The sequence below is a fragment of the Aphis gossypii genome, unplaced genomic scaffold (assembly GCF_020184175.1).
Source record: "Aphis gossypii isolate Hap1 unplaced genomic scaffold, ASM2018417v2 Contig01014, whole genome shotgun sequence".
NCBI classification, from domain to species: domain Eukaryota; kingdom Metazoa; phylum Arthropoda; class Insecta; order Hemiptera; family Aphididae; genus Aphis; species Aphis gossypii.
Genome location: NW_026083410.1, coordinates 18,656 through 29,601, shown reverse-complemented (window position 1 = coordinate 29,601; position 10,946 = coordinate 18,656). Strand labels below are relative to the sequence as shown.

General features: G+C 23.6%; 1 long non-coding RNA gene across 2 annotated transcripts; it reads left to right on the top strand.

The window, feature by feature from the left end:
• Positions 1–351: 351 nt before the first annotated feature.
• LOC126555708 (uncharacterized) lies at positions 352–10,057 on the top strand. Of its 2 annotated transcripts, XR_007606928.1 has the most exons (5): positions 352–455; positions 846–1,002; positions 6,229–6,385; positions 6,776–6,932; positions 9,012–10,057. It is a non-coding gene; the product is annotated as an uncharacterized LOC126555708 (long non-coding RNA). The 2 variants fall into 2 exon arrangements; XR_007606929.1 differs by lacking the exons at positions 352–455; positions 846–1,002 and adding an exon at positions 3,058–3,142.
• Positions 10,058–10,946: the final 889 nt, after the last annotated feature.

Sequence of the window (10,946 nt, the reverse complement as noted above, 5' to 3'; positions counted from 1 at the left end):
CTATAAATTTATAAAAAATGTATCATTACATATTGAGTGTGATGTATATTAGATTTTAAAAAATTGAAAAAAATTTTGTTATTTAGAATATTTGAAAGTATTCTGCTACATGTTTTGTTTTGCTAGTAAAACACTAAGTATTTATCTCATGCATAAGAAAGAAGTACAATAAAAATAAAAATATGAATGGAAAAAATATTAAATTGAATAATAGATTATTTGTATTAAGAATTTTTTTATTATGCTTATCATAGATTATACGTTAACCATGTACTAATCCTACATAATTTTTGTTTAGGTATTACTATATTACACAATATGCATCGGAACCAATTGAATCAAATGCATTAAATTCAAAACTTATGGAAGAGGAAAAGGTTTTAGTCCCAACTTAACATTATCTTTGTATGAGTATGTTAAAAATTGAAATTCCTTATCAGTTATCCAAATTACATGTTAGTAGTATATAACAATTTTTATTTTTCTAATAAAAAAAAAAGTATTCATCAAACACATTTTAAATACATTTCATTAGCATAAGCTATAAATTTATAAAAAATGTATCATTACATATTGAGTGTGATGTATATATTAGATTTTAAAAAATTGAAAAACATTTTTGTTATTTAGAATTATTTGAAAGTATTCTGCTACATGTTTTGTTTTGCTAGTAAAACACTAAGTATTTATCTCATGCATAAGAAAGAAGTACAATAAAAATAAAAATAAGAATGGAAAAAATAATAAATCGAATAATAGATTATTTGTATTAAGAATTTTTTTATTATTGCTTTATCATAGATTATACGTTAACCATGTACTAATCCTGCATAATTTTTGTTTAGGTATTACTATATTACACAATATGCATCGGAACCAATTGAATCAAATGCATTAAATTCAAAACTAATGGAAGAGGAAAAGGTTTTAGTCCCAACTTAACATTATCTTTGTATGAGTATGTTAAAAATTGAAATTCCTTATCAGTTATCCAAATTACATGTTAGTAGTATATAACAATTTATTTTCTCAAAAAAAAAAAAGTATTCATCAAACACATTTCATTAGCATAAGCTATAAATTTATAAAAAATGTATCATACATATTGAGTGTGATGTATAATTAGATTTTAAAAATTGAAAAACATTTTTGTTATTTAGAATTATTTGAAAGTATTCTGCTACATGTTTTGTTTTGCTAGTAACACTAAGTATTTATCTCATGCATAAGAAAGAAGTACAATAAAAATAAAAATATGAATGGAAAAAATATTAAATTGAATAATAGATTATTTGTATTAAGAATTTTTTTATTATTGCTTTATCATAGATTATACGTTAACCATGTACTAATCCTACGTAATTTTTGTTTAGGTTTTACTATATACACAATATGCATCGGAACCAATTGAACCAAATGCATTAATTCATAACTAATGGAAGGGGAAAAGGTTTTAGTCCCTACTTAACATTATCTTTGTATGAGTATGTTCAAAATTGAAATTCCTTATCAGTTATAAAAATTACATGTAAGTAGTATATAACAATTTTATTTTTCTAAAAAAAAAAAAGTATTCATCTAACACATTTTAAATACATTCATTAGCATAAGCTATAAATTTATAACAAATGTATCATTACATATGAGTGTGATGTATATATTAGATTTTAAAAATTGAAAAACATTGTTATTTAGAATTATTTGAAAGTATTCTGCTACATGTTTTGTTTTGCTAGTAAAAACATAAGTATTTATCTCATGCATAAGAAAGAAGTACAATAAAATAAAAATATGAATGGAAAAAATATTAAATTGAAAATAGATTATTTGTATTAAGAATTTTTTTATTATTGCTTATCATAGATTATACGTTAACCATGTACTAATCCTACATAATTTTTGTTTAGGTATTACTATATTACACAATATGCATCGGAACCAATTGATCAAATGCATTAAATTCAAAACTAATGGAAGAGGAAAAGGTTTTAGTCCCAACTTAACATTATCTTTGTATGAGTATGTTAAAAATTGAAATTCTTATCAGTTATCCAAATTACATGTTAGTAGTATATAACAATTTTTATTTTTCTAAAAAAAAAAAATTCAATCAAACACATTTTAAATACATTTCATTAGCATAAGCTATAAATTTATAAATGTATCATTACATATTGAGTGTATGTATATATTAGATTTTAAAAAATTGAAAAACATTTTTGTTATTTAGAATTATTGAAAGTATTCTGCTACAATTTTTGTTTTGCTAGTAAAACACTAAGTATTTATCTCATGCATAAGATAGAAGTACAATAAAAATAAAAATATGAATGGAAAAAATATTAAATTGAATAATAGATTATTTGTATTAAGAATTTTTTTATTATTGCTATATCATAGATTATACGTTACCATGTACTAATCCTACGTAACTTTTGTTTAGGTATTACTATATTACACAATATTCATCGGAACAAATTGAATCAAAAGCAATAATTCAAAACTAATGGAGGGGAAAAGGTTTTAGTCCAACTTAACATATCTTTGTATGAGCATGTTCAAAATTGAAATTCCTTATCAGTTATCCAAATTACATGTAAGTAGTATATAACAATTTTTATTTTTCTAATAAAAAAAAAGTATTCATCAAACACATTTTAAATACATTTCATTAGCATAAGCTATAAATTTATAAAAAATGTATCATTACATATTGAGTGTTATGTATGTATTAGATTTTAAAAAATTGAAAAACATTTTTGTTATTTAGAATTATTTGAAAGTATTCTGCTACATGTTTTGTTTTGCTAGTAAAACACAAAGTATTTATCTCATGCAAAAGAATGAAGTACAATAAAAATAAAAATATGAATGGAAAAAATATTAAATTGAATAATAGATTATTTGTATTAAGAATTTTTTTATCATTGATATATCATAGATTATACGTTAACCATGTACTAATCCTACGTAATTTTTGTTTAGGTATTACTATATTACACAATATGCATCGGAACCAATTGAATCAAATGCATTAAATTCAAAACTTATGGAAGAGGAAAAGGTTTTAGTCCCAACTTAACATTATCTTTGTATGAGTATGTTAAAAATTGAAATTCCTTATCAGTTATCCAAATTACATGTTAGTAGTATATAACAATTTTTATTTTTCTAAAAAAAAAAAAGTATTCATCAAACACATTTCATTAGCATAAGCTATAAATTTATAAAAAATGTATCATTACATATTGAGTGTGATGTATATATTAGATTTTAAAAAATTGAAAAACATTTTTGTTATTTAGAATTATTTGAAAGTATTCTGCTACATGTTTTGTTTTGCTAGTAAAACACTAAGTATTTATCTCATGCATAAGAAAGAAGTACAATAAAAATAAAAATATGAATGGAAAAAATATTAAATTGAATAATAGATTATTTGTATTAAGAATTTTTTTATTATTGCTTTATCATAGATTATACGTTAACCATGTACTAATACTACGTAATTTTTGTTTAGGTTTTACTATATTACACAATATGCATCGGAACCAATTGAACCAAATGCATTAAATTCATAACTAATGGAAGGGGAAAAGGTTTTAGTCCCTACTTAACATTATCTTTGTATGAGTATGTTCAAAATTGAAATTCCTTATCAGTTATAAAAATTACATGTAAGTAGTATATAACAATTTTTATTTTTCTAATAAAAAAAAAAGTATTCATCTAACACATTTTAAATACATTTCATTAGCATAAGCTATAAATTTATAACAAATGTATCATTACATATTGAGTGTGATGTATATATTAGATTTTAAAAAATTGAAAAACATTTTTGTTATTTAGAATTATTTGAAAGTATTCTGCTACATGTTTTGTTTTGCTAGTAAAACACTAAGTATTTATCTCATGCATAAGAAAGAAGTACAATAAAAATAAAAATATGAATGGAAAAAATATTAAATTGAATAATAGATTATTTGTATTAAGAATTTTTTTATTATTGCTTTATCATAGATTATACGTTAACCATGTACTAATCCTACATAATTTTTGTTTAGGTATTACTATATTACACAATATGCATCGGAACCAATTGAATCAAATGCATTAAATTCAAAACTAATGGAAGGGGAAAAGGTTTTAGTCCCAACTTAACATTATCTTTGTATGAGCATGTTCAAAATTGAAATTCCTTATCAGTTATCCAAATTACATGTAAGTAGTATATAACAATTTTTATTTTTCTAAAAAAAAAAAGTATTCATCAAACACATTTCATTAGCATAAGCTATAAATTTATAAAAAATGTATCATTACATATTGAGTGTGATGTATATATTAGATTTTAAAAAATTGAAAAACATTTTTGTTATTTAGAATTATTTGAAAGTATTCTGCTACAATTTTTGTTTTGCTAGTAAAACAATAAGTATTTATCTCATGCATAAGATAGAAGTACAATAAAAATAAAAATATGAATGGAAAAAATATTAATTGAATAATAGATTATTTGTATTAAGAATTTTTTTATTATTGCTATATCATAGATTATACGTTAACCATGTACTAATCCTACGTAACTTTTGTTTAGGTATTACTATATTACACAATATTCATCGGAACCAATTGAATCAAAAGCAATTAATTCAAAACTAATGGAAGGGGAAAAGGTTTTAGTCCCAACATAACATTATCTTTGTATGAGCATGTTCAAAATTGAAATTCCTTATCAGTTATCCAAATTACATGTAAGTAGTATATAACAATTTTTATTTTTCTAATAAAAAAAAAAGTATTCATCTAACACATTTAAATAAATGTCATTAGCATAAGCTATAAATTTATAAAAAAGATATCATTACATATTGAGTGTTATGTATATATTAGATTTTAAAAAATTGAAAAACATTTTTGTTATTTAGAATTATTTGAAAGTATTCTGCTACATGTTTTGTTTTGCTAGTAAAACACTAAGTATTTATCTCATGCATAAGAAAGAAGTACAATAAAAAAAAAAAAAAATATGAATGGAAAATATTAAATTGAATAATAGATTATTTGTATTAAGAATTTTTTTATTATTGCTATATCATAGATTATACGTTAACCATGTACTAATCCTAGGTAATTTTTGTTTAGGTATTACTATATTACACAATATTCATCGGAACCAATTGAATCAAATGCATTAAATTCATAACTAATGAAAGGGGAAAAGGTTTTAGTTCCTACTTAACATTATCTTTGTAGGAGTTAGTTAAAAATTGAAATTCCTTATCAGTTATTCAAATTACATGTTAGTAGTATATAACAATTTTTATTTTTCTAAAAAAAAAAAGTATTCATCAAACACATTTCATTAGCATAAGCTATAAATTTATAAAAAATGTATCATTACATATTGAGTGTGATGTATATATTAGATTTTAAAAAATTGAAAAACATTTTTGTTATTTATAATTATTTGAAAGTATTCTGCTACAATTTTTGTTTTGCTAGTAAAACAATAAGTATTTATCTCATGCATAAGATAGAAGTACAATAAAAATAAAAATATGAATGGAAAAAATATTAAATTGAATAATAGATTATTTGTATTAAGAATTTTTTTATTATTGCTATATCATAGATTATACGTTAATCATGTACTAATCCTACGTAACTTTTGTTTAGGTATTACTATATTACACAATATTCATCGGAACAAATTGAATCAAAAGCAATTAATTCAAAACTAATGGAAGGGGAAAAGGTTTTAGTCCCAACATAACATTATCTTTGTATGAGCATGTTCAAAATTGAAATTCCTTATCAGTTATCCAAATTACATGTAAGTAGTATATAACAATTTTTATTTTTCTAATAAAAAAAAAAGTATTCATCTAACACATTTAAATAAATGTCATTAGCATAAGCTATAAATTTATAAAAAAGATATCATTACATATTGAGTGTTATGTATATATTAGATTTTAAAAAATTGAAAAACATTTTTGTTATTTAGAATTATTTGAAAGTATTCTGCTACATGTTTTGTTTTTCTAGTAAAACACTAAGTATTTATCTCATGCATAAGAAAGAAGTACAATAAAAAAAAAAATATGAATGGAAAAAATATTAAATTGAATAATAGATTATTTGTATTAAGAATTTTTTTATTATTGCTATATCATAGATTATACGTTAACCATGTACTAATCCTAGGTAATTTTTGTTTAGGTATTACTATATTACACAATATTCATCGGAACCAATTGAATCAAATGCAATAAATTCAAAACTAATGGAAGGGGAAAAGGTTTTAGTTCCTACTTAACATTGTCTTTGTATGAGTATGTTAAAAATTGAAATTCCTTATCAGTTATCCAAATTACATGTTAGTAGTATATAACAATTTTTATTTTTCTAATAAAAAAAAAAGTATTCATCAAACACATTTTAAATACATTTCATTAGCATAAGCTATAAATTTATAAAAAATGTATCATTACATATTGAGTGTTATGTATATATTAGATTTTAAAAAATTGAAAAACATTTTTGTTATTTAGAATTATTTGAAAGTATTCTGCTACAATTTTTGTTTTGCTAGTAAAACACTAAGTATTTATCTCATGCATAAGAAAGAAGTACAATAAAAATAAAAATATGAATGGAAAAAATATTAAATTGAATAATAGATTATTTGTATTAAGAATTTTTTTATTATTGCTTTATCATAGATTATACGTTAACCATGTACTAATCCTACATAATTTTTGTTTAGGTATTACTATATTACACAATATGCATCGGAACCAATTGAATCAAATGCATTAAATTCAAAACTAATGGAAGAGGAAAAGGTTTTAGTCCCAACTTAACATTATCTTTGTATGAGTATGTTAAAAATTGAAATTCCTTATCAGTTATCCAAATTACATGTTAGTAGTATATAACAATTTTTATTTTTCTAAAAAAAAAAAAGTATTCATCAAACACATTTTAATACATTTCATTAGCATAAGCTATAAATTTATAAAAAATGTATCATTACATATTGAGTGTTATGTATATTAGATTTTAAAAATTGAAAAACATTTTTGTTATTTAGAATTATTTGAAAGTATTCTGCTACATGTTTTGTTTTGCTAGTAAAGCACTAAGTATTTATCTCATGCATAAGAAAGAAGTACAATAAAAATAAAAATATGAATGGAAAAAATATTAAATTGAATAATAGATTATTTGTATTAAGAATTTTTTTATTATTGCTATATCATAGATTATACGTTAACCATGTACTAATACTACGTAATTTTTGTTTAGGTTTTACTATATTACACAATATGCATCGGAAACAATTGAACCAAATGCATTAAATTCATAACTAATGAAAGGGGAAAAGGTTTTAGTTCCTTCTTAACATTATCTTTGTAGGAGTATGTTAAAAATTGAAATTCCTTATCAGTTATCCAACTTACATGTAAGTAGTATATAACAATTTTTATTTTTCTAATAAAAAAAAAGTATCATCAAACACATTTTAAATACATTTCATAGCATAAGCTATATTTATAAAAAATGTATCATTACATATTGAGTGTGATGTATATATTAGATTTTAAAAAATTGAAAAACATTTTTGTTATTTAGAATTATTTGAAAGTATTCTGCTACATGTTTTGTTTTGCTAGTAAAACACTAAGTATTTATCTCATGCATAAGAAAGAAGTACAATAAAAATAAAAATATGAATGGAAAAAATATTAAATTGAATAATAGATTATTTGTATTAAGAATTTTTTTATTATTGCTATATCATAGATTATAAGTTAATCATGTACTAATCCTACGTAACTTTTGTTTAGGTATTACTATATTACACAATATTCATCGGAACAAATTGAATCAAAAGCAATTAATTCAAAACTAATGGAAGGGGAAAAGGTTTTAGTCCCAACTTAACATTATCTTTGTATGAGCATGTTCAAAATTGAAATTCCTTATCAGTTATCCAAATTACATGTAAGTAGTATATAACAATTTTTATTTTTCTAATAAAAAAAAAGTATTCATCAAACACATCTTAAATACATTTCATTAGCATAAGCTATAAATTTATAAAAAATATATCATTACATATTGAGTGTTATGTATATATTAGATTTTAAAGAATTGAAAAACATTTTTGTTATTTAGAATTATTTGAAAGTATTCTGCTACATGTTTTGTTTTGCTAGTAAAACACTCAGTATTCATATCATGTATTTGAAACAAATAAAACGAAAATAAAATATGAATGGAAAACACTTTTAATTAAATAAATGATTTTATGCATTTAGAGATTATTAAACATTTCTATATAATATTTAACATAATCATGTATTAATCCTATGTATTTAGTTTAGGTATTATTATATAACACCCTATTCATCTCAAACAATTGAAACAGTTGCTATCATAATAGTAACTTATAATACTTATAACAGAAATTATTAATAAATAACAATAAAAAAAGTAGGTGTACTTACCAAAAATGTATACAACGGGCACGATAATTACCAGCTTCATAACTGGTAACGTAGAAACAGTGTACTTTTGTTACTATCACTTTCAGTGCTGGATTAAATGTTTCTCTCGCTTAAATGACTAGTAATAATGGTGATAATTATAAATTAAAAAGAAATTTGTCAAAATTGTGTCGAACACACATTTTTTAATTATAGTCGATTTCTAAAATATGTAGGTATATATTATACATAGGATTTAGTTAAATTTTAACTTAAGATAACATTTTTTTAAGTGGGCAAAGTTCAAGTTTTTTTTAAATTATTGTATGCCAAACTTTTGGAAAATCTCGTATTAAAATTTCAACTCTTAGCTACTTATTATACAAAGTTTTGCTTAATTGCAAATGCTTAATTTGCTGGTAGGTTAATCCGGCACTGATCACTACTATCCAAAAACCAACAAAAATGAATATTATAAATTATATTAATATTAATAATTACTGTTCGTAGGTAAACACCGTGTTTTAAACTTGATAATCATACATTCATACGCAATACGCAATACGCAATACGCAAAAGATATAAGTGTTGAGATAATGGCGATCGGCGAAACTACTGGTCGAGTGCGCGGCTGCGTAAATACTGAATAGTGAATACCTACACAGTACAGTGTACACAGTACACATAGTCGTGGCGGGGTATGGCGGTGGCAGCGTCGTAGCGACGGCACAAGCAGCCGTTAGAAGGATTTCGGGGTTTCCCCGAATAAAACTCAACAACAACACCAAATTTATATAATATTATTTAATATTTCTATCACAAATCATAATTATTTCTTTGAATTTGTGGCGGTGATTAGCTGTCTTTGTCTAACACACGCACAACTTTAGAATTTAGACGCGTTTTTGTCCAACGTACCGATTTATACAGTTAAGCGATAAGAATTCTGAAAACAGATTTGAATTGGTCATCGAGTGTACTTGAGATCGGCTGGCTAGTCCACTTTTTCCAGTTAACCTACGTACAAATTAATAAAATTTTTATACTACTTAGGTACATAAAATTAAAAAACACTAAGTGAAATACCGTTTTAAAATCATCAACCTATGTAAGGAAATTACAAGGTATAGGTATTAGCTACATAAATGTTAGGTCACATATACAACTATATAAATTTCAATTGCCTATATATGTAGGATAAGATAGATTATAATGTATTATATCAAAATAATATAATAATTACCGATTATACCGTAATTCCAGAATGTGTATCAACACAAAATTGTTTTGAGATAGACAAGGTTTAATTCTTAACTCTATTCATACCCGTCATTATGCACCTTCTTGAAAATAAACAATAATAACAGCTTTGCAGTTTAGTATATTATATATCTGAATGCGCTAGTATATTTATTTTATTTTCGCAAAAGGTAAATAATATACGGACAATATTAAGCGATATTTAGCTTAGAAATACACCCATACACGATATGATACAAACAAAATAGTGAAAATTCAGACGTTTTAACACACCATGAATTCCAATTTATATTATATAATATTATAGTATTATGATAAAATATTTTTATTTTTATTTATTTTTCGGAGTGAGTGTTTAGTTTTATTAGTCTGTCCTGGAAACGTGTTAAATTTAAATATGTTCAATGTAATAAAAATCCAACTGCAGGCAACTGTACGGTCTACGAATAAATAAGAATAATAAAACGTATACCAACTATATAAAACCACAGAATAGATCAAGGGCGGATACAGGGGGGGGGGCAATAGGGGCAATTGCCCCTCCCCGTTCACAAAAAAGTATTAAATATTCCATTTTGTAATTGTGACTAAAATTTTGTTCATGCAAGTTATTTAGAGAGGGTCGTAATTGTATTTACCAAGAACATTTAATTATTTTTCCATTGAAAATTGTTAATTTTTATTTTATTTTAATAGTAATCACAATATTCGAGGCGCAATATTTAATCTACAAACGGTTATTTATGGGGTTTGAGGCGGTTTGGCACAGTACACATACAAATTTATATAATATTGCTTCCTATATTATTCTACTACTACGATTTTGGGATAACATCAGTAACCAAGTCGATCTATTTTTAAATTATTATGCCGTACTACAATGGTTTTAACCGCCTCGTTGCTTGCCGTTAATAGGTCCGCGCTCGTCGTCGACCGTCGTAACGTTCATAAGTTTTAACAAAATAATTTTGTTATGATATGTATTACTATGTATAACCAATAACCATATTACGATAATAATCCGTATTAATACTATAATAATACCATCATAATATATTGACACTGTCGAGTATGAGATAGCGCATTCGTGTCCGACGTCCGTACACTCCACATACGACGTTCCAGTAGAATTTGTACACTACACCAAAGAAACATATTACTACTGACTACTGCTACTGCAGGTAA